This window comes from Oncorhynchus keta, chromosome 25, assembly GCF_023373465.1.
Source record: "Oncorhynchus keta strain PuntledgeMale-10-30-2019 chromosome 25, Oket_V2, whole genome shotgun sequence".
Classification (NCBI taxonomy): domain Eukaryota; kingdom Metazoa; phylum Chordata; class Actinopteri; order Salmoniformes; family Salmonidae; genus Oncorhynchus; species Oncorhynchus keta.
Genome location: NC_068445.1, coordinates 24,397,425 through 24,421,193, shown reverse-complemented (window position 1 = coordinate 24,421,193; position 23,769 = coordinate 24,397,425). Strand labels below are relative to the sequence as shown.

The 23,769-nt window shown below is 48.4% G+C and overlaps 1 long non-coding RNA gene across 4 annotated transcripts; it reads left to right on the top strand.

Moving 5' to 3' along the window:
* Positions 1-558: 558 nt before the first annotated feature.
* Positions 559-18,823, top strand: LOC127911709 (uncharacterized). Of its 4 annotated transcripts, XR_008079015.1 has the most exons (5): positions 559-604; positions 5,061-5,317; positions 6,554-6,841; positions 9,401-9,711; positions 12,312-12,384. It is a non-coding gene; the product is annotated as an uncharacterized LOC127911709 (long non-coding RNA). The 4 variants fall into 4 exon arrangements; XR_008079014.1 differs by lacking the exons at positions 559-604; positions 12,312-12,384 and adding an exon at positions 18,782-18,823 and having other exon boundaries at positions 4,892-5,317; XR_008079013.1 differs by lacking the exons at positions 559-604; positions 12,312-12,384 and adding an exon at positions 13,724-13,796 and having other exon boundaries at positions 4,892-5,317.
* The last annotated feature ends 4,946 nt before the right edge of the window (positions 18,824-23,769 follow it).

The following is a 23,769-nucleotide window of genomic DNA, read 5'->3' as shown; positions in this document are numbered from 1 at the left end:
GAGAGAGAGAGAGAGAGAGAGAGAAAAAGAGACAGGTATAGAGAGGAGACAGACAGGCGAGAGCAATAGGTCAGAGAGAGAGAGAGAGAGAGAGAGAGAGAGAGAGAGAGAGAGAGAGAGAGAGAGAGAGAGAGAGAGAGAGAGAGAGAGAGACAGGTATAGAGAGGAGACAGACAGGGAGAGAGTGAGAGGTCAGAGAGAGAGAGACAGGTATAGAGAGGAGACAGACAGGAGAGAGCAATAGGTCAGAGAGAGAGAGAGAGAGAGAGAGAGAGAGACAGGTATAGAGAGGAGACAGACAGGGCGAGAGCAATAGGTCAGAGAGAGAGAGAGAGAGAGAGAGAGAGAGAGAGAGAGAGAGAGAGAGAGAGAGAGAGAGAGAGACAGGTATAGAGAGGAGACAGACAGGGGGAGAGTGAGAGGGTAGAGAGAGAAAGAGAGAGACAGGTATAGAGAGGAGACAGACAGGGAGAGAGCAATAGGTCAGAGAGAGAGAGAGAGAGACAGGTGTGTAGAGAGGAGACAGACAGGGAGAGAGTGAGAGGTCAGAGAGAGAAAGAGAGAGACAGGTATAGAGAGGAGACAGACAGGGAGAGAGCAATAGGTCAGAGAGAGAGAGAGAGACATGTATAGAGAGGAGACAGACAGGGAGAGAGTGAGGGGTTAGAGAGAGAAAGAGAGAGACAGGTATAGAGAGGAGACAGACAGGGAGAGAGTGAGAGGTTAGAGAGAGAAAGAGAGAGACAGGTATAGAGAGGAGACAGACAGGGAGAGAGCAATAGGTCAGAGAGAGAGAGAGACAGGTGTAGAGAGGAGAGAGTGAGAGGTCAGAGAGAGAAAGAGAGAGAGACATGTATAGAGAGGAGACAGACAGGGAGAGAGGTCAGAGAGTCAGAGAGAGACAGGTATAGAGAGGAGATGACAGGGAGAGAGCAATAGGTCAGAGAGAGAGAGAGAGAGAGAGACAGGTATAGAGAGGAGACAGACAGGGCGAGAGCAGAGGTCAGAGAGAGAGAGAGAGAGAGAGAGAGAGAGAGAGAGAGAGAGAGATAGAGATAGAGAGAGAGAAGACAGGTAGAGAGGACTAGACAGGAGAGAGAGAGAGGTTAGAGAGAGAAAGAGAGAGACAGGTATAGATAGGAGACAGACAGGAGAGAGCAATAGGTCAGAGAGAGAGAGGAGAGAGAGACAGGTATAGAGAGGAGACAGACAGGGAGAGAGCAATAGGTCAGAGAGAGAAAGAGAGAGAGAGGTATAGAGAGGAGACAGACAGGAGAGAGCAATAGGTCAGAGAGAGAGAGAGACAGGTGTAGAGAGGAGAGAGTGAGAGGTCAGAGAGAGAAAGAGAGAGAGACATGTATAGAGAGGAGACAGACAGGAGAGAGCAATAGGTCAGAGAGAGAGAGAGAGAGAGAGAGAGAGAGAGAGACAGGTATAGAGGAGGAGACAGACAGGGAGAGTGAGAGGTTAGAGAGAGAAAGAGAGAGACAGGTATAGAGAGGAGACAGACAGGGAGAGAGCAATAGGTCAGAGAGAGAGAGAGAGAGAGAGACAGGACAGGTAGAGAGGAGACAGACAGGGAGAGAGTGAGGGGTTAGAGAGAGAAAAGAGAGACAGGTATAGAGAGGAGACAGACAGGAGAGAGCAATAGGTCAGAGAGAGAGAGAGAGACAGGTGAGAGAGGAGAGAGTGAGAGAGGTCAGAGAGAGAAAGAGAGAGAGACATGTATAGAGAGGAGACAGACAGGAGAGAGCAATAGGTCAGAGAGAGAGAGAGAGAGACAGGTATAGAGAGGAGACAGACAGGGAGAGAGTGAGGGGTTAGAGAGAGAAAGAGAGAGACAGGTATAGAGAGAGGAGACAGACAGGAGAGAGTGAGAGGTTAGAGAGAGAAAGAGAGAGACAGGTATAGAGAGGAGACAGACAGGAGAGAGCAATAGGTCAGAGAGAGAGAGAGACAGGTAGAGAGGAGACAGACAGGAGAGAGCAATAGGTCAGAGAGAGAGAGAGAGAGAGAGAGAGAGAGAGAGAGAGAGAGAGAGAGAGAGACATGTATAGAGAGTGAGACAGACAGGGAGAGAGTGAGGGGTTAGAGAGAGAAAGAGAGAGACAGGTATAGAGAGGAGACAGACAGGGAGAGAGTGAGAGGATAGAGAGAGAAAGAGAGAGACAGGTATAGAGAGGAGACAGACAGGGAGAGCAATAGGTCAGAGAGAGAGAGAGAGAGAGACAGGTGTAGAGAGGAGACAGACAGGAGAGAGAGTGAGAGTCAGAGAGAAAGAGAGAGAGGGGTATAGAGAGGAGACAGACAGGGAGAGAGCAATAGGTCAGAGAGAGAGAGAGAGACAGGTGTAGAGAGAGAGAGGAGAGGTCAGAGAGAGAAAGAGAGAGAGACATGTATAGAGAGTGAGACAGACAGGAGAGAGCAATAGGTCAGAGAGAGAGAGAGAGAGAGAGACAGGTATAGAGAGGAGACAGACAGGGAGAGAGTGAGGGATTAGAGAGAGAAAGAGAGAGACAGGTATAGAGAGGAGACAGACAGGGAGAGAGGAGAGGTTAGAGAGAGAAAGAGAGAGACAGGTATAGAGAGGAGACAGACAGGAGAGAGCAATAGGTCAGAGAGAGAAAAGAGAGAGAGGTATAGAGAGGAGACAGACAGGAGAGAGCAATAGGTCAGAGAGAGAGAGAGACAGGTGTAGAGAGGAGAGAGTGAGAGGTCAGAGAGAGAAAGAGAGAGAGACATGTATAGAGAGGAGACAGACAGGGAGAGAGTAATAGGTCAGAGAGAGAGAGAGAGAGAGAGACAGGTATAGAGAGGAGACAGACAGGGAGAGAGTGAGGGGTTAGAGAGAGAGAAAGAGAGAGACAGGTATAGAGAGGAGACAGACAGGGTGAGAGTGAGAGGTTAGAGAGAGAAAGAGAGAGACAGGTATAGAGAGGAGACAGACAGGAGAGAGCAATAGGTCAGAGAGAGAGAGAGAGAGAGAGAGACAGGTGTAGAGAGGAGACAGACAGGGAGAGAGTGAGAGGTCAGAGAGAGAAAGAGAGAGAGAGGTATAGAGAGGAGACAGACAGGGAGAGAGCAACAGGTCAGAGAGAGAGAGAGACAGGTTTAGAGAGAGGAGAGAGTGAGAGGTCAGAGAGAGAAAGAGAGAGAGACATGTATAGAGAGGGAGACAGACAGGAGAGCAATAGGTCAGAGAGAGAGAGAGAGAGAGACAGGTATAGAGAGGAGACAGACAGGGAGAGAGTGAGGGGTTAGAGAGAGAAAGAGAGAGACAGGCAGAGAGGAGACAGACAGGAGAGAGTGAGAGGTTAGAGAGAGAAAGAGAGAGACAGGTATAGAGAGGAGACAGACAGGGAGAGAGCAATAGGTCAGAGAGAGAGAGAGACAGGTGAGAGAGGAGACAGACAGGGGAGAGAGCAATAGGTCAGAGAGAGAGAGAGAGAGAGAGAGAGAGAGAGAGAGAGAGAGAGAGAGACAGAGACATGTATAGAGAGGAGACAGACAGGGAGAGAGTGAGGGGTTAGAGAGAGAAAGAGAGAGACAGGTATAGAGAGGAGACAGACAGGGAGAGAGTGAGAGGTTAGAGAGAGAAAGAGAGAGACAGGTATAGAGAGGAGACAGACAGGGAGAGAGCAATAGGTCAGAGAGAGAGAGAGACAGGTGTAGAGAGGAGACAGACAGGGAGAGAGTGAGAGGTCAGAGAGAGAAAGAGAGAGAGGGGTATAGAGAGGAGACAGACAGGGAGAGAGCAATAGGTCAGAGAGAGAGAGAGAGACAGGTGTAGAGAGGAGAGAGTGAGAGGTCAGAGAGAGAAAGAGAGAGAGACATGTATAGAGAGGAGACAGACAGGGAGAGAGCAATAGGTCAGAGAGAGAGAGAGAGAGAGACAGGTATAGAGAGGAGACAGACAGGGAGAGTGAGGGATTAGAGAGAGAAAAGAGAGAGACAGGTATAGAGAGGAGACAGACAGGGAGAGAGTGAGAGGTCAGAGAGAGAAAGAGAGAGAGAGGTATAGAGAGGAGACAGACAGGGAGAGAGCAATAGGTCAGAGAGAGAGAGAGAGACAGGTGAGAGAGGAGAGAGGAGAGGTCAGAGAGAGAAAAGAGAGAGACATGTATAGAGAGGAGACAGACAGGGGAGAGAGCAATAGGTCAGAGAGAGAGAGAGAGAGAGACAGGTATAGAGAGGAGACAGACAGGGGAGAGAGTGAGGGGTTAGAGAGAGAAAGAGAGAGACAGGTATAGAGAGGAGACAGACAGGGAGAGAGTGAGAGGTTAGAGAGAGAAAAGAGAGAGACAGGTATAGAGAGGAGACAGACAGGGAGAGAGCACAGGTCAGAGAGAGAGAGAGACAGGTGTAGAGAGGAGACAGACAGGGAGAGAGCAATAGGTCAGAGAGAGAGAGAGAGAGAGAGAGAGAGAGAGAGAGAGAGAGAGAGAGAGAGACATGTATAGAGGAGACAGACAGGGAGAGAGTGAGGGGTTAGAGAGAGAAAGAGAGAGACAGGTATAGAGAGGAGACAGACAGGGAGAGAGGAGAGGTTAGAGAGAGAAAGAGAGAGACAGGTATAGAGAGGAGACAGACAGAGAGAGCATAGGTCAGAGAGAGAGAGAGACAGTGTAGAGAGGAGACAGACAGGGAGAGAGTGAGAGGTCAGAGAGAGAAAGAGAGAGAGGGGTATAGAGAGGAGACAGACAGGAGAGAGCAATAGGTCAGAGAGAGAGAGAGACAGGTGTAGAGAGGAGAGAGTGAGAGGTCAGAGAGAGAAAGAGAGAGAGACATGTATAGAGAGGAGACAGACAGGGAGAGCAATAGGTCAGAGAGAGAGAGAGAGAGACAGGTATAGAGAGGAGACAGACAGGAGAGAGTGAGGGATTAGAGAGAGAAAGAGAGAGACAGGTATAGAGAGGAGACAGACAGGGAGAGAGTGAGAGGTTAGAGAGAGAAAGAGAGAGACAGGTATAGAGAGGAGACAGACAGGGAGAGAGCAATAGGTCAGAGAGAGAAAGAGAGAGAGAGGTATAGAGAGGAGACAGACAGGGAGAGAGCAATAGGTCAGAGAGAGAGAGAGAGACAGGTGTAGAGAGGAGAGAGTGAGAGGTCAGAGAGAGAAAGAGAGAGAGACATGTATAGAGAGGAGACAGACAGGGAGAGAGTAATAGGTCAGAGAGAGAGAGAGAGAGAGAGACAGGTATAGAGAGGAGACAGACAGGGAGAGAGTGAGGGGTTAGAGAGAGAAAGAGAGAGACAGGTATAGAGAGGAGACAGACAGGGAGAGAGTGAGAGGTTAGAGAGAGAAAGAGAGAGACAGGTATAGAGAGGAGACAGACAGGAGAGAGCACAGGTCAGAGAGAGAGAGGAGAGACAGGTGTAGAGAGGAGACAGACAGGGAGAGAGTGAGAGGTCAGAGAGAGAAAGAGAGAGAGAGGTATAGAGAGGAGACAGACAGGGAGAGAGCAATAGGTCAGAGAGAGAGAGAGAGACAGGTGTAGAGAGGAGAGAGTGAGAGGTCAGAGAGAGAAAAAGAGAGAGACATGTATAGAGAGGAGACAGACAGGAGAGAGCAATAGGTCAGAGAGAGAGAGAGAGAGAGACAGGTATAGAGAGGAGACAGACAGGAGAGAGGAGGGGTTAGAGAGAGAAAGAGAGAGACAGGTATAGAGAGGAGACAGACAGGAGAGAGTGAGAGGTTAGAGCGAGAAAAGAGAGAGACAGGTATAGAGAGGAGACAGACAGGGAGAGAGCAATAGGTCAGAGAGAGAGAGAGACAGGTGTAGAGAGGAGACAGACAGGGAGAGAGCAATAGGTCAGAGAGAGAGAGAGAGAGAGAGAGAGAGAGAGAGAGAGAGAGAGACAGGTGTAGAGAGGAGACAGACAGGGAGAGAGTGAGAGGTCAGAGAGAGAAAGAGAGAGACAGGTATAGAGAGGAGACAGACAGGGAGAGAGCAATAGGTCAGAGAGAGAGAGAGAGACATGTATAGAGAGGAGACAGACAGGGAGAGAGTGAGGGGTTAGAGAGAGAAAGAGAGAGACAGGTATAGAGAGGAGACAGACAGGGAGAGAGTGAGAGGTTAGAGAGAGAAAGAGAGAGACAGGTATAGAGAGGAGACAGACAGGGAGAGAGCAATAGGTCAGAGAGAGAGAGAGAGAGAGAGATAGAGAGAGAGAGAGAGACATGTATAGAGAGGAGACAGACAGGGAGAGAGTGAGAGGTCAGAGAGAGAGAGACAGGTATAGAGAGGAGACAGACAGGGAGAGAGCAATAGGTCAGAGAGAGAGAGAGAGAGAGACAGGTATAGAGAGGAGACAGACAGGGCGAGAGCAATAGGTCAGAGAGAGAGAGAGAGAGAGAGAGAGAGAGACAGGTATAGAGAGGAGACAGACAGGGAGAGAGTGAGAGGTTAGAGAGAGAAAGAGAGAGACAGGTATAGAGAGGAGACAGACAGGGAGAGAGCAATAGGTCAGAGAGAGAGAGAGAGAGAGACAGGTATAGAGAGGAGACAGACAGGGAGAGAGCAATAGGTCAGAGAGAGAAAGAGAGAGAGAGGTATAGAGAGGAGACAGACAGGGAGAGAGCAATAGGTCAGAGAGAGAGAGAGACAGGTGTAGAGAGGAGAGAGTGAGAGGTCAGAGAGAGAAAGAGAGAGAGACATGTATAGAGAGGAGACAGACAGGGAGAGAGCAATAGGTCAGAGAGAGAGAGAGAGAGAGACAGGTATAGAGAGGAGACAGACAGGGAGAGAGTGAGGGGTTAGAGAGAGAAAGAGAGAGACAGGTATAGAGAGGAGACAGACAGGGAGAGAGTGAGAGGTTAGAGAGAGAAAGAGAGAGACAGGTAAGAGAGAGACAGACAGAGAGAGTAGGTAGAGAGGAGACAGACAGTAGGAGGAGACAGACAATGAGAGGTCAGAGAGAGAAAGAGAGAGAGAGGTATAGAGAGGAGACAGACAGGGAGAGAGCAATAGGTCAGAGAGAGAGAGAGAGAGACAGGTGTAGAGAGGAGAGAGTGAGAGGTCAGAGAGAGAAAGAGAGAGAGACATGTATAGAGAGGAGACAGACAGGGAGAGAGCAATAGGTCAGAGAGAGAGAGAGAGAGAGACAGGTATAGAGAGGAGACAGAGAGGGAGAGAGTGAGGGGTGAGAGAGAGAAAGAGAGAGACAGGTATAGAGAGGAGACAGACAGGGAGAGAGTGAGAGGTTAGAGAGAGAAAGAGAGAGACAGGTATAGAGAGGAGACAGACAGGGAGAGAGCAATAGGTCAGAGAGAGAGAGAGACAGGTGTAGAGAGGAGACAGACAGGAGGAGAGGTCAGAGAGAGAGAGAGAGAGAGAGAGAGAGAGAGACATGTATAGAGAGAGACAGACAGGAGAGAGAGTGAGGGGTTAGAGAGAGAAAGAGAGAGACAGGTATAGAGAGGAGACAGACAGGGAGAGAGTGAGAGGATAGAGAGAGAAAGAGAGAGACAGGTATAGAGAGGAGACAGACAGGGAGAGAGCAATAGGTCAGAGAGAGAGAGAGAGAGAGAGACAGGTGTAGAGAGGAGACAGACAGGGAGAGAGTGAGAGGTCAGAGAGAGAAAGAGAGAGAGGGGTATAGAGAGGAGACAGACAGGGAGAGAGCAATAGGTCAGAGAGAGAGAGAGAGACAGGTGTAGAGAGGAGAGAGTGAGAGGTCAGAGAGAGAAAGAGAGAGAGACATGTATAGAGAGGAGACAGACAGGGAGAGAGCAATAGGTCAGAGAGAGGAGAGAGAGAGAGAGAGAGAGAGACAGGTATAGAGAGAGACAGACAGGGAGAGAGTGAGGGATTAGAGAGAGAAAGAGAGAGACAGGTATAGAGAGGAGACAGACAGGAGAGAGTGAGAGGTTAGAGAGAGAAAGAGAGAGACAGGTATAGAGAGGAGACAGACAGGGAGAGAGTAGGTCAGAGAGAGAGAGAGAGAGAGAGGTATAGAGAGGAGACAGACAGGAGAGAGCAATAGGTCAGAGAGAGAGAGAGAGACAGGTGTAGAGAGGAGAGAGAGAGGTCAGAGAGAGAAAGAGAGAGAGACATGTATAGAGAGGAGACAGACAGGGAGAGAGTAATAGGTCAGAGAGAGAGAAGAGAGAGAGACAGGTATAGAGAGGAGACAGACAGAGAGAGAATGAGGGGTTAGAGAGAGAAAGAGAGAGACAGGTATAGAGAGGAGACAGACAGGGAGAGAGTGAGAGAGGTTAGAGAGAGAAAGAGAGAGACAGGTATAGAGAGGAGACAGACAGAGAGAGAGCAATAGGTGAGAGAGAGAGAGAGAGAGACAGGTATAGAGAGGAGACAGACAGGGAGAGAGTGAGAGGTCAGAGAGAGAAAGAGAGAGAGAGGTATAGAGAGGAGACAGACAGGAGAGAGCAATAGGTCAGAGAGAGAGAGAGAGACACAGAGAGGAGAGAGTGAGAGGTCAGAGAGAGAAAGAAGAGAGACATGTATAGAGAGGAGACAGACAGGGAGAGAGCAATAGGTCAGAGAGAGAGAGAGAGAGAGACAGGTATAGAGAGGAGACAGACAGGGAGAGACCAGGGATTTAGAGAGAGAAAGAGAGAGACAGGTATAGAGAGGAGACAGACAGGAGAGAGTGAGAGGTTAGAGAGAGAAAGAGAGAGACAGGTATAGAGAGGAGACAGACAGGGAGAGAGCAATAGGTCAGAGAGAGAAAGAGAGAGAGAGGTATAGAGAGAGACAGACAGGGAGAGAGCAATAGGTCAGAGAGAGAGAGAGACAGGTGAGAGAGAGAGAGTGAGAGGTCAGAGAGAGAAAGAGAGAGAGACATGTATAGAGAGGAGACAGACAGGGAGAGCAATAGGTCAGAGAGAGAGAGAGAGAGAGAGACAGGTATAGAGAGGAGACAGACAGGGAGAGAGAGTGAGGGGTTAGAGAGAGAAAGAGAGAGACAGGTATAGAGAGGAGACAGACAGGAGAGAGTGAGAGGTTAGAGAGAGAAAGAGAGACAGGTATAGAGAGGAGACAGACAGGGAGAGAGCAATAGGTCAGAGAGAGAGAGAGAGAGACAGACAGGTGTAGAGAGGGAGACAGACAAGGAGAGATGAGAGGTCAGAGAGAGAAAGAGAGAGAGAGGTATAGAGAGGAGACAGACAGGGAGAGAGCAATAGGTCAGAGAGAGAGAGAGACAGGGTAGAGAGGAGAGAGTGAGAGGTCAGAGAGAGAAAAAGAGAGAGACATGTATAGAGAGGAGACAGACAGGGAGAGAGCAATAGGTCAGAGAGAGAGAGAGAGAGAGACAGGTATAGAGAGGAGACAGACAGGGAGAGAGTGAGGGGTTAGAGAGAGAAAGAGAGAGACAGGTATAGAGAGGAGACAGACAGGGAGAGAGTGAGAGGTTAGAGCGAGAAAGAGAGAGACAGGTATAGAGAGGAGACAGACAGGGAGAGAGCAATAGGTCAGAGAGAGAGAGAGACAGGTGTAGAGAGGAGACAGACAGGGAGAGAGCAATAGGTCAGAGAGAGAGAGAGAGAGAGAGAGAGAGAGAGAGAGAGAGAGAGAGAGAGAGAGAGAGACATGTATAGAGAGGAGACAGACAGGGAGAGAGTGAGGGGTTAGAGAGAGAAAGAGAGAGACAGGTATAGAGAGGAGACAGACAGGGAGAGAGTGAGAGGTTAGAGAGAGAAAGAGAGAGACAGGTATAGAGAGGAGACAGACAGGGAGAGAGCAATAGGTCAGAGAGAGAGAGAGAGAGAGAGACAGGTGTAGAGAGGAGACAGACAGGGAGAGAGTGAGAGGTCAGAGAGAGAAAGAGAGAGAGGGGTATAGAGAGGAGACAGACAGGGAGAGAGCAATAGGTCAGAGAGAGAGAGAGAGACAGGTGTAGAGAGGAGAGAGTGAGAGGTCAGAGAGAGAAAGAGAGAGAGACATGTATAGAGAGGAGACAGACAGGGAGAGAGCAATAGGTCAGAGAGAGAGAGAGAGAGAGAGAGACAGGTATAGAGAGGAGACAGACAGGGAGAGAGTGAGGGATTAGAGAGAGAAAGAGAGAGACAGGTATAGAGAGGAGACAGACAGGGAGAGAGTGAGAGGTTAGAGAGAGAAAGAGAGAGACAGGTATAGAGAGGAGACAGACAGGGAGAGAGCAATAGGTCAGAGAGAGAAAGAGAGAGAGAGGTATAGAGAGGAGACAGACAGGGAGAGAGCAATAGGTCAGAGAGAGAGAGAGAGACAGGTGTAGAGAGGAGAGAGTGAGAGGTCAGAGAGAGAAAGAGAGAGAGACATGTATAGAGAGGAGACAGACAGGGAGAGAGCAATAGGTCAGAGAGAGAGAGAGAGAGAGAGAGACAGGTATAGAGAGGAGACAGACAGGGAGAGAGTGAGGGGTTAGAGAGAGAAAGAGAGAGACAGGTATAGAGAGGAGACAGACAGGGAGAGAGTGAGAGGTTAGAGAGAGAAAGAGAGAGACAGGTATAGAGAGGAGACAGACAGGGAGAGAGCAATAGGTCAGAGAGAGAGAGAGAGAGAGACAGGTGTAGAGAGGAGACAGACAGGGAGAGAGTGAGAGGTCAGAGAGAGAAAGAGAGAGAGAGGTATAGAGAGGAGACAGACAGGGAGAGAGCAATAGGTCAGAGAGAGAGAGAGAGACAGGTGTAGAGAGGAGAGAGTGAGAGGTCAGAGAGAGAAAGAGAGAGAGACATGTATAGAGAGGAGACAGACAGGGAGAGAGCAATAGGTCAGAGAGAGAGAGAGAGAGAGACAGGTATAGAGAGGAGACAGACAGGGAGAGAGTGAGGGGTTAGAGAGAGAAAGAGAGAGACAGGTATAGAGAGGAGACAGACAGGGAGAGAGTGAGAGGTTAGAGAGAGAAAGAGAGAGACAGGTATAGAGAGGAGACAGACAGGGAGAGAGCAATAGGTCAGAGAGAGAGAGAGACAGGTGTAGAGAGGAGACAGACAGGGAGAGAGCAATAGGTCAGAGAGAGAGAGAGAGAGAGAGAGAGAGACATGTATAGAGAGGAGACAGACAGCGCGAGAGCAATAGGTCAGAGAGAGAGAGAGAGAGCGTGACAGGTATAGAGAGGAGACAGACAGGGAGAGAGTGAGAGGTCAGAGAGAGAGAGAGAGAGAGGTATAGAGAGGAGACAGACAGGAGAGAGCAATAGGTCAGAGAGAGAGAGAGAGAGAGAGAGACAGGTATAGAGAGGAGACAGACAGGGCGAGAGCAATAGGTCAGAGAGAGAGAGAGAGAGAGAGAGAGAGAGAGACAGGTATAGAGAGGAGACAGACAGGGAGAGAGTGAGAGGTTAGAGAGAGAAAGAGAGAGACAGGTATAGAGAGGAGACAGACAGGGAGAGAGTGAGAGGTGAGAGAGAGAGAGAGAGAGGTATAGAGAGGAGACAGACAGGGAGAGAGCAATAGGTCAGAGAGAGAGAGAGAGAGAGAGAGAGAGAGAGAGAGGTATAGAGAGGAGACAGACAGGGCGAGAGCAATAGGTCAGAGAGAGAGAGAGAGAGAGAGAGAGAGAGAGAGACAGGTATAGAGAGGAGACAGACAGGAGAGAGTGAGAGGTTAGAGAGAGAAAGAGAGAGACAGGTATAGAGAGGAGACAGACAGGGAGAAAGCAATAGGTCAGAGAGAGAGAGAGACAGGTGTAGAGAGGAGACAGACTGGGAGAGAGCAATAGGTCAGAGAGAGAGAGAGAGACAGGTATAGAGAGGAGACAGACAGGGAAAGAGCAATAGGTCAGAGAGAGAGAGAGCGAGAGAGAGAGAGAGAGAGAGAGAGAGAGAGAGAGAGAGAGAGAGAGACAGGTATAGAGAGGAGACAGACAGGAGAGAGCAATAGGTCAGAGAGAGAGAGAGAGAGAGAGAGACAGGTATAGAGAGGAGACAGACAGGGCGAGAGCAATAGGTCAGAGAGAGAGAGAGAGAGAGAGAGAGAGAGAGAGAGAGAGACAGGTATAGAGAGGAGACAGACAGGGAGAGAGTGAGAGGTTAGAGAGAGAAAGAGAGAGACAGGTATAGAGAGGAGACAGACAGGAGAGAGTGAGAGGTCAGAGAGAGAGAGAGAGAGAGGTATAGAGAGGAGACAGACAGGGAGAGAGCAATAGGTCAGAGAGAGAGAGAGAGAGAGAGAGAGAGAGAGAGGTATAGAGAGGAGACAGACAGGGCGAGAGCAATAGGTCAGAGAGAGAGAGAGAGAGAGAGAGAGAGAGAGAGAGAGAGAGAGAGAGACAGGTATAGAGAGGAGACAGACAGGGAGAGAGTGAGAGGTTAGAGAGAGAAAGAGAGAGACAGGTATAGAGAGGAGACAGACAGGGAGAAAGCAATAGGTCAGAGAGAGAGAGAGACAGGTGTAGAGAGGAGACAGACAGGGAGAGAGCAATAGGTCAGAGAGAGAGAGAGAGACAGGTATAGAGAGGAGACAGACAGGGAAAGAGCAATAGGTCAGAGAGAGAGAGAGCGAGAGAGAGAGAGAGAGAGAGAGAGACAGGTATAGAGAGGAGACAGACAGGGAGAGAGTGAGGGGTTAGAGAGAGAAAGAGAGAGACAAGTATAGAGAGGAGACAGACAGGGAGAGAGCAATAGGTCAGAGAGAGAGAGAGAGAGAGAGACAGGTGTAGAGAGGAGACAGACAGGGAGAGAGCAATAGGTCAGAGAGAGAGAGAGAGAGAGAGAGAGGGAGAGGTATAGAGAGGAGACAGACAGGGAGAGAGCAATAGGTCAGAGAGAGAGAGAGAGAGAGAGAGAGAGGTGTAGAGAGGAGACAGACAGGGAGAGAGTGAGAGGTCAGAGAGAGAAAGAGAGAGAGACATGTATAGAGAGGAGACAGACAGGGAGAGAGCAATAGGTCAGAGAGAGAGAGAGAGAGAGAGAGAGGCGTATAGAGAGGAGACAGACAGGGAGAGAGCAATAGGTGAGAGAGACAGAGAGAGAGAGAGAGAGAGACAGGTGTAGAGAGGAGACAGACAGGGAGAGAGTGAGAGGTCAGAGAGAGAAAGAGAGAGAGAGGTATAGAGAGGAGACAGACAGGGAGAGAGCAATAGGTCAGAGAGAGAGAGAGAGACAGGTGTAGAGAGGAGAGAGTGAGAGGTCAGAGAGAGAAAGAGAGAGAGACATGTATAGAGAGGAGACAGACAGGGAGAGAGCAATAGGTCAGAGAGAGAGAGAGAGAGAGACAGGTATAGAGAGGAGACAGACAGGGAGAGAGTGAGGGGTTAGAGAGAGAAAGAGAGAGACAGGTATAGAGAGGAGACAGACAGGGAGAGAGTGAGAGGTTAGAGAGAGAAAGAGAGAGACAGGTATAGAGAGGAGACAGACAGGGAGAGAGCAATAGGTCAGAGAGAGAGAGAGAGAGAGAGACAGGTGTAGAGAGGAGACAGACAGGGAGAGAGTGAGAGGTCAGAGAGAGAAAGAGAGAGAGAGGTATAGAGAGGAGACAGACAGGGAGAGAGCAATAGGTCAGAGAGAGAGAGAGAGACAGGTGTAGAGAGGAGAGAGTGAGAGGTCAGAGAGAGAAAAAGAGAGAGAGTCATGTATAGAGAGGAGACAGACAGGAGAGAGCAATAGGTCAGAGAGAGAGAGAGACAGGTATAGAGAGGAGACAGACAGGGAGAGAGTGAGGGGTTAGAGAGAGAAAGAGAGAGACAGGTATAGAGAGGAGACAGACAGGGAGAGAGTGAGAGGTTAGAGAGAGAAAGAGAGAGACAGGTATAGAGAGGAGACAGACAGGAGAGAGCAATAGGTCAGAGAGAGAGAGAGACAGGTGTAGAGAGGAGACAGACAGGGAGAGAGCAATAGGTCAGAGAGAGAGAGAGAGAGAGAGAGAGAGAGAGAGAGAGAGAGAGAGAGAGAGGTATAGAGAGGAGACAGACAGGGCGAGAGTAATAGGTCAGAGAGAGAGAGAGAGAGAGAGACAGGTATAGAGAGGACACAGACAGGGAGAGAGTGAGAGGTCAGAGAGAGAGAGAGAGACAGGTATAGAGAGGAGACAGACAGGGAGAGAGTGAGAGGTCAGAGAGAGAGAGAGAGACAGGTATAGAGAGGAGACAGACAGGGAGAGAGCAATAGGTCAGAGAGAGAGAGAGAGAGAGAGACAGGTATAGAGAGGAGACAGACAGGGCGAGAGCAATAGGTCAGAGAGAGAGAGAGAGAGAGAGACAGGTATAGAGAGGAGACAGACAGGGAGAGAGTGAGAGGTTAGAGAGAGAAAGAGAGAGACAGGTATAGAGAGGAGACAGACAGGGAGAGAGCAATAGGTCAGAGAGAGAGAGAGAGAGAGAGAGACAGGTGTAGAGAGGAGACAGACAGGGAGAGAGTGAGAGGTCAGAGAGAGAAAGAGAGAGAGAGGTATAGAGAGGAGACAGACAGGGAGAGAGCAATAGGTCAGAGAGAGAGAGAGAGACAGGTGTAGAGAGGAGAGAGTGAGAGGTCAGAGAGAGAAAGAGAGAGAGACATGTATAGAGAGGAGACAGACAGGGAGAGAGCAATAGGTCAGAGAGGGAGAGAGAGAGAGACAGGTATAGAGAGGAGACAGACAGGGAGAGAGTGAGGGGTTAGAGAGAGAAAGAGAGAGACAGGTATAGAGAGGAGACAGACAGGGAGAGAGTGAGAGGTTAGAGAGAGAAAGAGAGAGACAGGTATAGAGAGGAGACAGACAGGGAGAGAGCAATAGGTCAGAGAGAGAGAGAGAGAGACAGGTATAGAGAGGGGACAGACAGGGAGAGAGTGAGGGGTTAGAGAGAGAAAGAGAGAGACAGGTATAGAGAGGAGACAGACAGGGGGAGAGCAATAGGTCAGAGAGAGAGAGAGAGAGAGAGAGAGGTATAGAGAGGAGAGAGTGAGAGGTCAGAGAGAGAAAGAGAGAGAGAGAGAGAGAGAGAGAGAGAGAGGTATAGAGAGGAGACAGACAGGGAGAGAGCCTAAGTCAGAGAGAGAGAGAGAGAGAGAGAGAGAGAGTGTAGAGAGGAGACAGACAGGGGGAGAGCAATAGGTCAGAGAGAGAGAGAGAGAGACAGGTATAGAGAGGAGACAGACAGGGAAAGAGCAATAGGTCAGAGAGAGAGAGAGAGAGAGAGAGACAGGTAGAGAGAGACAGACAGGGAGAGAGTGAGAGGTCAGAGAGAGAAAGAGAGAGAGGTATAGAGAGGAGACAGACAGGGAGAGAGAGAGGTCAGAGAGAGAGGAGACAAGTATAGAGAGGAGACAGACAGGGAGAGAGTGAGAGGTCAGAGAGAGAAAGAGAGAGAGAGGTATAGAGAGGAGACAGACAGGGAGAGAGGTGAGAGGAGAGAGAGAGAGAGAGAGACAGGTATAGAGAGGAGACAGACAGGGAGAGAGAGAGGTCAGAGAGAGAGAGAGAGAAGAGAGACAGGTGTATAGAGAGGAGACAGACAGGGAGAGAGCAATGAGAGGTCAGAGAGAGAGAGAGAGAGACAGGTGTAGAGAGAGGAGACAGACAGGGAGAGACAGACAGGGAGAGGTCAGAGAGAGAAAGAGAGAGAGACAGGTATAGAGAGGAGACAGACAGGGAGAGAGTCAGAGAGAGAGAGAGAGAGAGAGAGGTCAGGGAGAGAGAGAGAGAGAGAGAGAGAGAGACAGGTATAGAGAGGAGACAGACAGGGAGAGAGCAATAGGTCAGAGAGAGAGAGAGAGAGAGAGACAGGGTAGAGAGGAGACAGACAGGGAGAGAGTGAGAGGTCAGAGTCAGAGAGAGGTATAGAGAGGAGACAGACAGGGAGAGAGGTCAGAGAGAGAGAGAGAGACAGGTATAGAGAGGAGACAGACAGGGAGAGAGCAATAGGTCAGAGAGAGAGAGAGAGAGAGAGACAGAGTATAGAGAGGAGACAGACAGGTATAGAGAGGAGACAGACAGGTCAGAGAGGAGAGAGAGAGAGAGAGACAGGTATAGAGAGGAGACAGACAGGAGAGAGCAATAGGTCAGAGAGAGAGAGAGAGAGAGAGAGAGAGACAGGTATAGAGAGGAGACAGACAGGGAGAGAGCAGACAGGTCAGAGAGAGAGAGAGAGAGAGAGAGAGACATCAGTAGAGAGAGAGAGACAGAGAGAGAGAGAGAGAGGTATAGAGGTCAGAGAGAGAAAGAGAGAGAGACATGTATAGAGAGGAGACAGACAGGGAGAGCAATAGGTCAGAGAGAGAGAGAGAGAGAGAGAGAGACAGGTATAGAGAGGAGACAGACAGGGAGATGTATGAGAGGTCAGAAAGGAGAGAGAGGTATAGAGAGAGACAGACAGGGAGAGAGAGTCAGATAGAGAGAGACAGGTATAGAGAGGAGAGACAGGAGAGAGTGAGAGGTCAGAGAGAGAAAGAGAGAGAGACAGTATAGAGGAGACAGACAGAGAGAGAGAGGTCAGAGAGAGAGAGAGAGACAGGTATAGAGAGAGACAGACAGGGAGAGAAGACAGAGAGGGAGAGAGAGACAGGTATAGAGAGGAGACAGACAGAGTCAATAGGTCAGAGAGAGAGAGTATAGAGAGAGACAGACAGGTAGGTAGAGAGAGAGACAGACAGGAGAGAGAGAGGTGAGAGGTCAGAGAGAGAGAGAGAGAGAGAGACAGGTATAGAGAGGAGACAGACAGGGAGAGAGCAAGAGGTCAGAGGTTAGAGAGAGAGAGAGAGACAGGTATAGAGAGGAGACAGGTATAGAGAGGAGACAGACAGGGAGAGAGCAATAGGTCAGAGAGAGAGAGAGAGAGAGAGACAGGTATAGAGAGGAGACAGACAGGGAGAGAGTGAGAGGTCAGAGAGAGAAAGAGAGAGAGCATGTATAGAGAGGAGACAGACAGGGAGAGAGTGAGAGGTCAGAGAGAGAGAGAGAAAGAGAGAGACAGGTATAGAGAGGAGACAGACAGGAGAGAGACAGGTCAGAGAGAGAGCAAGAGAGAGAGAGAGGAGAGAGGTGTAGAGACAGGAGAGAGTGAGAGGTCAGAGAGAGAAAGAGAGAGACAGGTATAGAGAGGAGACAGACAGGGAGAGAGCAATAGGTCAGAGAGGAGACAGACAGGGAGAGAGTGAGAGGTCAGAGAGAGAAAGAGAGAGAGAGGTATAGAGAGGAGACAGACAGGGAGAGAGCAATAGGTCAGAGAGAGAGAGAGAGAGAGAGAGGTTCAGAGAGAGAGAAGAGAGAGACAGGTATAGAGAGGAGACAGACAGCAATAGGTCAGAGAGAGAAGAGAGGTAGAGAGGACACAGACAGGGAGAGAGTGAGAGAGAGAGAGAGAGAGAGACAGGTATAGAGAGGAGACAGACAGGGAGAGAGTGAGAGGTCAGAGAGAGAGAGGAGAGACAGGTATAGAGAGGAGACAGACAGGGAGAGAGCAATAGGTCAGAGAGAGAAAGAGAGAGAGACAGGTATAGAGAGGAGACAGACACAGAGCAATAGGTCAGAGAGAGAGAGAGAGAGACAGGAGAGGGAGACAGACAGGGAGAGAGTGAGGGTTAGAGAGAGAAAGAGAGAGACAGGTATAGAGAGGAGACAGACAGGGGGAGAGCAATAGGTCAGAGAGAGAGAGAGAGAGAGAGAGACAGGTGTAGAGAGGAGACAGACAGGGAGAGAGTGAGAGGTCAGAGAGAGAAAGAGAGAGAGAGGTATATAGGAGACAGACAGGGAGAGAGATGAGACAGAGAGAGAGAGAGAGGTCAGAGAGAGAGAGAGAGAGAGACAGGTATAGAGAGAGACAGACAGGGGAGAGCAATAGGTCAGAGAGAGAGAGAGAGAGACAGTATAGAGAGAGAGAGAGAGAGTGAGGGGTTAGAGAGGAGACAGACAGGGAAGGAGAGACAATAGGTCAGAGAGAGAGAGAGAGAGAGAGACATGTATAGAGAGAGAGAGAGACAGGTATAGAGAGGGAGACAGGGAGAGAGTGAGAGAGAGAGAGAGAGAGACAGGTATAGAGAGGAGACAGACAGGGGGAGAGCAATAGGTCAGAGAGAGAGAGAGAGAGAGAGAGAGAGAGAGAGAGAGAGAGTCAGAGAGAGAAGAGAGAGAGAGAGAGAGAGAGAGAGGTATAGAGAGGAGACAGACAGGGAGAGAGCCTAAGTCAGAGAGAGAGAGAGAGAGACAGGAGGGGTGTAGAGAGGAGACAGACAGGGGGGCAATAGGTCAGAGAGAGTGAGAGAGAGAGAGAGAGAGAGACAGGTATAGAGAGGAGACAGACAGGGAAAGAGCAATAGGTCAGAGAGAGAGAGAGAGAGACATGTATAGAGAGAGACAGACAGGGAGAGAGTGAGAGGTCAGAGAGAGAGAGAGGTCAGAGAGGAGACAGACAGAGAGAGAGAGCAGAGAGGTCAAGAGAGACAGACAGAGAGCAATAGGTCAGAGAGAGAGAGAGAGAGAGAGAGAGAGAGAGAGAGAGAGAGAGAGAGAGAGAGAGAGAGAGAGAGAGAGAGAGAGAGAGAGAGAGAGAGACAGGTATAGAGAGGAGACAGACAGGGAGAGAGTGAGAGGTCAGAGAGAGAGAGAGACAGGTATAGAGAGGAGACAGACAGGGAGAGAGCAATAGGTCAGAGAGAGAGAGAGAGAGAGAGAGAGACAGGTATAGAGAGGAGAGACTGAGAGGTCAGAGAGAGAAAGAGAGAGAGAGAGAGAGAGAGAGAGGTATAGAGAGGAGACAGACAGGGAGAGAGCCTAAGTCAGAGAGAGAGAGAGAGAGAGAGACAGGTGTAGAGAGGAGACAGACAGGGGGAGAGCAATAGGTCAGAGAGAGAGAGAGAGAGAGAGAGAGAGAGAGAGAGAGAGAGAGAGACAGGTATAGAGAGGAGACAGACAGGGAGAGAGCAATAGGTCAGAGAGAGAGAGAGACAGGTGTAGAGAGGAGACAGACAGGGAGAGAGTGAGAGGTCAGAGAGAGAAAGAGAGAGAGACATGTATAGAGAGGAGACAGACAGGGAGAGAGTGAGAGGACAGAGAGAGAGAGACAGGTATAGAGAGGAGACAGACAGGGAGAGAGCAATAGGTCAGAGAGAGAGAGAGAGAGAGAGAGACAGGTATAGAGAGGAGACAGACAGGGCGAGAGCAATAGGTCAGAGAGAGAGAGAGAGAGAGAGAGAGAGAGAGAGAGAGAGAGAGAGAGAGAGAGAGAGAGAGAGAGGTATAGAGAGGAGACAGACAGGGAGAGAGTGAGAGGTCACTGGGAAATGTGATAGAGAGAGAGAGAGAGACAGAGATTAATGAGAGAAAAGGAGGAGTGTTGTGTTGTGTACTGTAGGTCAGTCTGAGTCCATCTTAAATAAAAAGTGATTCTCTTTAATTGCCTAGCTGTCGCTGTCTCTAAGCCTGCGGGCTGAGGTGGTGTATGAATGGGTGATTGTAATAAGTAGAAGAGGGATTGGTATGAGTTAGACTTAATTGAGATTAAGATGGGTGAGAGGAAAGAGATAAAGTAAGATATGAAGACTACCCCCCGTGATTAATCTTTACGGTAAAATGACCCCACTTGAACCGTAACCCTGGTGACCCTCCCTGTGCATGAACATATTAACTTTACCTTCCATAATTCTAGCTGCAACCCAGAAAGTGGCTGGGCATTGGGTCCCAGACTATTATTTTGGAATGAATGAATGAATAAATACATAAACTTTTTTTATTAGACCAAGTTCAAATATATATACAGTTGCCTGTAGTGGAAGCATTAGTAACATCTGTGTGATCAAATGAGTTTATTTTGTTTACATTTGGGTTTTGAATTTATATTGTCCTTGAGACACTGTGAAAGTAAAGAGGAATATAGGAACAACCAACCATGTGACCCATTGTAGGTCTATACCAGTGGTGATCGGTGACGTTTAGGGAGGGAGGACGATATCATTTTTAATGAGCATGGCCTTATTTCTATTACAGCATATTGGATGACTGTCATTCATATTCCATTCACCCAGTTCAATGTAACATGGATATGTTTAGGCTACTACATGATACTCTAATGTTCCCTATACCCACCATGAGGTTGGAGGAAGATTAGATCTATGAATGAAATGAACAACGTAGGTGCACAGGTCGAGAGAAACATTTTAGTAATCAAGGTGACAGACAATGACACATTCAATACCACCTTGCACACTCTTGCCTGCTGATCTAGAGGGTAATCAGTAGTCCAACAGTTGCAAACGTTTCTATAGGTCAAATTCAGGTATTTTTATCCCTGTTTCGTTATGTTTGTCAACAGAATCTAATACACCACTGATCACACGCAAGCACAGTTCACTTTCATAGTAGAAACATACAAACAGCATGATCATTTTGCTCGTTGCATAATTCCTTCTCGCATCTACACGCTCTCCTCCTCTCACCTTTTCCCTTCGCTTGTGGACTTCAGTTCACAACACGTCAGCTGTCTGTAACCAGGTGAAAAAACCTTTCCAAGACAAATTTTCATATCATAACCGCTAACCGCTACACACAGCCTTACATCTTTGTCACCATAATAGCTAACTAAAAAGGATAACTTTCTAATGTTCATTATTGAAATGTTTATGGAATTCACTGATCCTTCCTCCTCTGAGACGTCTCCATGTTAAATGAGCATGGCTGTTTCTCTAGAACAGCTGAGTAATGCTCCATGTGATTCTTTAAATAGGCTGAACTATTATTTGATTGCTGATTATTATGACTGACGATATCAGATCACTAACCTCAGTCAGCATTCCTGTATACCAGAACTGTAGACTGGTAAACATGGCTCTGCTGCATATGTGGTGCTAGCACCCACTAGTGGGTATTGTAAGTCATTACACAGCTTGGATTTTGTCATGAGCATGGTTATATGACCAATTTTGTACTTCGTGTAGCTGTTTAGTTAAAACCCAACATTTACAACAGTTTCTACAGTTCCTCAAGGACACGTGTTACAGGTTGTATATTTGATTTATTTTACACGTGATCATGGAACAGGAGAGGAGAGAGGGAAGTTAAACATGAGGAATGTGGACAGTGGGAGAAGCAGACAGAGAGACTCAGTGGTGAGAGAGAAGAAGAGAAGAAAGAGGTGGCTGGTCATGATGTTTGTGAAAGGTCAGGCTCTTTGGTTCTTTGGCCTCTTCTTTGATCTCTCTCTCTCTCTCTCTCTCTCTCTCTCTACTCTCTCTCTCTACTCTCTCTCTCTACTCTCTCTCTCTGCTCTCTCTCTCTCTCTCCACTCTCTCCACTCTCTCTCTCACTCTCTCTACTCTCTCTCTACTCTCTCCCCACTCTCTCTCCTCTCTCTCTACCTCTCTCCCACTCTCTCCCCACTCTCTCCACTCTCTCTCCACTCTCCTCTCTCTCTCACTCTCTCCCACTCCCCCCACTCTCCCTCCTCCACTCTCCCCTCTACTCTCTCTCTCCCCTCTCTCTACTCTCCACTCTCTCTCTCTCTCTCACTCTCTCTCTCTCTCCTCGCTCTCTCCCCCTCTCTCTCTCTCTCTCTCTCTCTCTACTCTCACTCTTCTCTCTCTCTGCTCTCACTCTCTCTCTCTCTCTCTCTCTCACTCTCTCTCTCTCTACCTCTCTCTCCACTCTCCTTTACTCTCTCCTCCACTCTCTACCCACTCTCTCTCTCTACACTCTCCACTCTCTCTTATCTCTCTCTCTCTCTCTCTCTCTCTCTCTCTCTCTCTCTCTCTCTCTCTCTCTACTCTCTCTCTACTCTCTCTCTACTCTCTCTCTCTCTCTCTCTCTCTCTCTACTCTCTCTCTCTACTCTCTCTCTACTCTCTCTCTTCATCTGGGTCTGACTCAAGCCCAGCTTCACAAACTACAAACAGACTAGAAAATTTGACACGCACACATACACACACACACATCGTCTGTCCTCTCCACACAATTGTCAGCGTCAGTTCAATCTGTTCTGTCATCTATCGGACTGTAGTTTCATATGACAGGTAGAATAGTTATTATCTGAGAGTTGACTTTATTATTAGTTTATTATCTGAGTGGATCACTCTGCAGTGTGTCTCAAAGTCTCATCTTGTCTCGTAGGATTCTTTAGTTGAGTCTAGTGTATAGTTAGTGAGTGTGTATACTTTTAGTGAGTTTGGTACACATCCGGTGGATAGGGAGCCGTTTATTATGTTCAACATAGGAGGACCAAGCACAGGAAGCAGCTCTTTCAGTAGTTTAGTTGGAATATGTAGCTTGAAGGTATAGAGGCAATGACTATTTTCATCAAAGTGTCAAGAGATAAAGTATTTAAAAACTTGAATGTTTTCCTTGATCCTAGGTCCTGCCAGTGTTGTGCAGACTCAGGACAACTGAGCTTTGGCGAAATACGCAGATTTAAAGAGGAGTCGTCAAAGATCTTTTCGTTATCACTGCTGAAGTGAAAGCAATCCTCTCTTAGGGAATGCTGCTTTTTAGTTAGCTTTGCAACAGTGTCAAAAATACATTTTGGATTGTTATTCTCCTCAAGTTGTAAAAGTAGGATGATGGAGCAGCAGTGAGGGCTCGTCGATACCGCACGGTACCGTCTCTCCAAGCTAGTCGGAAGACTTCCAATTTGGTGTAACAGCATTTCCGTTCCAGTTTTCTGGAAGCATCAGGGTTCAGGTATTTTCTGGAAGCCTGCTTCAGGGCTCAGGTATTTTCTGGAAGCATGCTTCAGGGCTCAGGTATTTTCTGGAAGCCTGCTTCAGGGCTCAGGTATTTTCTGGAAGCTTCAGGGCTCAGGTATTTTCTAGAAGCCTGCTTCAGGGCTCAGGTGCGACTGCATTTAGGTTATTACGCAAGGTTACATTTAGTTCCTCAGTTAGGTGGTTAACCGATTTTTGTACTCCTTGACGTCCTTAGGTAGCTGGAGGGAGTCTGGAAGGGCATCTAGGAATCTTTGGGTTGTCCCAGAATTTATAGCACAGCTTTTGATGATCCTTGGTTGGGGTCTGAGCAGATTATTTGTTGCGATTGCAAACGTAATAAAATGGTGGTCCGATAGTCCAGGATTATGAGGAAAAACATTAAGATCAACAATATTTATTCCACAGGACAAAACTAGGTCCAGAGTATTACTGTGGCAATGAGGAGGTCCGGAGACAGTTTGGACAAAACCCAGAGTGGGTCTGTGGACTTTTCCATGTGAATATTAAAGTCACCAATAATTTGAATATTATCTGCCATGACTACAAGATCCGATAGGAATTCAGGGAACTCAGTGAGGAAAGCTGTATACGGCCCAGGAGGCCTGTAAACAGTAGCTATAAAAAGTGATTGAGTAGATTGCATAGGTTTCATGAATAGAAGCTCAAAAGACGAAAACACAATAATTTTTTTGTTTGTAAATTGAAATTTGCTATCGTAAATGTTAGCAACACCTCCGCCTTTGCGGGTGGTGCAGGGGATATGCTCACTAGTGTAGCCAGGAGGTGAGGCTTCATTTAACACAGTAAATTCATCAGGCTTAAGCCATGTTTCAGTCAGGCCAATCACATTAAGATTATGATCAGTGATTAGTTCATTGACTATAACTGCCTTAGAATTGAGGGATCTAACATTAAGTAGCCCTATTTTGACATGTGAGATATCAATCTCTTTCAATAATGACAGGAATGGAGGAGGTCTTTATTCCAGTGAGATTGCTGAAGCGAACACCACCATGTTTAGTTTTGCCCAACCTAGATATCAGTGAGGAAAGCTGAGCTGACTACACTGACTGTGCTAGTGGCAGACTCTACTAAGCTGCCTGGCCTGCACCCTATCTCATTGTGGAGCTAGAGGAGTTAGAGCCCTGTTTATGTTCATAGATAAGATGAGAGCACCCCTCCAGCTAGGATGGAGTCCGTCACTCCTCAACAGGCCTGGCTTGGT